The sequence below is a fragment of the Papio anubis genome, chromosome 1 (assembly GCF_008728515.1).
Source record: "Papio anubis isolate 15944 chromosome 1, Panubis1.0, whole genome shotgun sequence".
Taxonomy (NCBI): domain Eukaryota; kingdom Metazoa; phylum Chordata; class Mammalia; order Primates; family Cercopithecidae; genus Papio; species Papio anubis.
In genome coordinates this window covers 214426807-214430206 of record NC_044976.1, presented here as the reverse complement: position 1 = coordinate 214430206, position 3400 = coordinate 214426807, and the positions used below count along the sequence as shown (strand labels likewise).

Genomic DNA, 3400 nt, shown 5'->3' with positions numbered 1-3400 from the left:
TTCATTATTTATTTATTTTATTGAGACAGGAGTTTCACTATGTTGCCCTGGCTGGTCTCGAACTCCTGGGCTCAAGCGATCCTCCTGCCTTAGCCTCCCAAAGTGCTGGGATTACAGGTGTGCTCCACCATGCCCAGCTTAGAAATTTGACTCTTACTTTCATATGCGATTTCCTTGCCTTACCTCAAGTATCTAAAGCATGTTTTTTGTTGTTTGTTTTTGTTGTTGTTGTTGTTTTCAGAGACAAGAGTTTTGCTCTGGTTGTCCAGGCTGGAGTGCAATGGCACAATCTTGACTCACTGCAACCTCCGCCTCCCGGGTTCAAGCCATTCTCAGCCTCAGCCTCCCGGTAGCTGGGATTACAGGCGTGCGCCACCACACCCAGCTACTTTTTGTATTATTAGTAAAGATGGGGTTTCTCCATGTTGGTAAGGCTGCTTTCAAACTCCTAACCTCAGATGATCCACCCATCTCTGCCTCTCAAAGTGCTGAGATTACAGGCGTGAGCCACTGTGCCTGACCAGCATGTGGTCTTTCTTTAATCCCCATGTGGACCATATAAGTGCAGAAAGAATAATGCGTCTTATTCATCCTTATAAGCCATATACCTTTTTTCTTTTCTTTTTTTTTTTTTTTTTTTACACATACCAGTCATCTTTTATTTGGAGGTTAATTCCCATTAGGACATGAAAGGATTCAGCAACGATTGAGATTGTGTTCCTCACGGAGGGGCTCGGGCCAAGGTCATGGGGTCGGGGGATGGTGCAGAGCGTGTCCTCTTCAGTGGTATTTGTGGAGCCGCTCGTGCTTGAGATGCTTGTAGGAAATGCAGTAGTTAAAGAGCACGTAGCATGCCAGCACCATGGTAATCCCCGAGATGCTCCCCTTCCTCACGTTAACGTACTTGTTGTAGTACCGGTAGTAACCTCTTCGAAATGCTCCGAGAATGCCCCTAGGGCTAAAGTCCCGCATCAAGATCCAGCTTGGCAGCTCCCCCAGTTTGACCTCCAGAAGTTTCTTGTCCTTCACTGGTACGACTGATGCCATCTTGGAGTCCTGGTGTCCGCTGTGCCTCCATATACCTTTTTTCAATGTCTGAAACAAATACTTCCTGAGCCCAAAATTTAGGTAACTTAATTATGAATAAAGCATGATCCACTTCTGCCAAACATACACTTAAGATATCAGTCATTTGCAAGTTTCATATGTTCAGTTTTCACGGAAAAAGTGTCCTAACCATAAGAAGTCAGAAGGCAAAGAATTTGGAGCATATGTCTCAGTTCCGCTACATAAGTTATAATGTAGTGCTCTACCCCTCAGTTCTTTTAGAGAGTGGACAGAAGGCACCACACGTAAACAATTATTTCTGTGGTATGCAAAGCTGTCATTGCGATACCTGCTATTTGATGCAATGTCCTGTATTCAAAGATTCCTTTACTAATCTCCTGTTTAAGTTTGGGCAGTCTTCATTGATGTATGCTGACTGTTTCTTTGTCAGAAAGTAAAACCTTTTTTTTTTTTCTTAGCTCCTAGGAAAATCAGTCCTCAATTACAGTAATCCGCTTATCTCAAGTATTTAGTCATCTGTTGCCTCTGTTACTTTTAGAAAATGGTAATAGCTAATGTTTAGAATTCTATGTGCTAGGATCATAGCTAGCATATAGGACTTTAAGAGTCACAATGACTCTATGAATTGTATACTATGACATTTTAGGGCACCATGACCTGGAGAAGTGAGACTTCCTGTCCAAAGACCCACAGTTAGTATAGACCAAACACAAGTAGCCTGACTCCAAAACCTACACTGCTAACCACTCTCCTGTGTTTTTATCCTCAATTATTTTATTTCACACGGTGTTTTACAAATATATTTCAAGCTTTTTTTTCTTTTTAAAAAGGAGAAAATATTGATCCTAAATTATCAGTTGTGTCATAAGTCTTTCTCTATGTTTTTTTTTTGTTGTTGTTGTTATTTTTGTGTTTTGTTTTGTTTTGAGACAGAGTCAGTCTCGCTTTGTCCACCAGGCTGGAGTACAGTGGCGCCATCTCAGCTCACTGCAATCTCTCATTCCCGGGTTCAAGCAATTCTCCTGCCTCACCCTCCTGAAGAGCTAGGATTACAGGCATGTGCCACCATACCTGGCTAATTTTTTGTATTTTTAGTAGAGACGGGATTTCACCATGTTGGCCAGGATGGTCTTGAACTCCTGACCTTAGATGATTCACCTGCCTCAGCCTCCCAAAGTGCTGGGATTACAGGCGTGAGCCACCGCCCCCGGCCTGTTTTGGTGTTTTTTGTTTGTTTGTTTGTTTGAGATGGAATCTTACTCTGTTTCCCAGGCTGGAGTGCAGTAGCACGATCTTAGCTCACTGCAAACTCCACCCCCTGGGTTCCAGCAATTCTCCCACCTCAGCCTCCAGAGTAACTAGGATTAGTTACTTGCCACCACGCCCGGCTAATTTTTTGTATTTTTAGTAGAGATGGGGTTTCGCCATGTTAGCCAGGCTGGTCTCGAACTCCTGACCTGAAGTGATCCGCCCACCTCGGCCTCCCAAAGTGCTGGGATTAAAAGCGTGAGCCACTGCGCCCAGCCTGTTTTGGTGTTTTTAAAAATATGGAATGCTTCATGAATTCACGTGTCATCCTTGCTCAGGGACCATGCTGATCTGCTCTGTATCATTCTTCTTTTATATGTATAATGGATCTGCTTTTATGTTAGTATCTTACAGAAAGGTTTATTTGATGTGATGTGCCATTGCTCCAGTTTATAATACACATCCCTCAGTCATTCTCTTCTTGACATACATGGAATAAGATTATGTGATTTAAGGATATACATTTCATGGCTTCCTCCCTAAATAGTCACACCCACAGCTGAAGTACCCACCCTAGCAACTGAGAGAAGAGTAATTGTGTGCTCTAAACAACAGTTTAAAAGTAGGAGGCTGAGGGAGAACCTAAGCTCCATGCCTTTTCCTGAGTCCTTGGCACAGTGATTGGAGTTTTATCTGGCATACCAGCTCCCGGGGTTTCAAGTGACAGAATGGTAGCATTAACCCAGCTTTCTAAGGCTGCCGCTGTAAACTGACTGGGCACAGAGGGGATACGGCTTCTGTCCCCGTCCTTTCTAGTTATCTACCGGTCTAGCCATCTGTGTATCTGCACCCCAAATATTGTAAACATTAACCATCCTCTCTCTTACACCTAAAAATGTTAAGGAACCATTTATTGTTGTAGTGTATCTAGTATGTGCTAATAAGTACCAAAACCTCAAAATTAATAGGTTTGTAAATGGTGCTATTGCAGATAAATAGAATGTGTCATCTTAGTTTATTTGCATGCATATATATATGCATACATGCATATATATGTGTTGTGTGTGTGTTTTCTGCTATGGAG

The 3400-nt window shown here is 42.6% G+C and overlaps 2 pseudogenes across 1 annotated transcript; both read right to left on the bottom strand.

Annotated features, from left to right (window-relative positions):
- Positions 1-621: 621 nt before the first annotated feature.
- LOC101018395 lies at positions 622-2037 on the bottom strand (annotated as a pseudogene). Its single transcript, XR_641315.4, has one exon. The product of XR_641315.4 is annotated as an ATP synthase subunit f, mitochondrial pseudogene (transcript).
- Positions 2038-2609: 572 nt separating this feature from the next.
- LOC116272027 lies at positions 2610-2709 on the bottom strand (annotated as a pseudogene).
- Between the last annotated feature and the right edge of the window lie 691 nt (positions 2710-3400).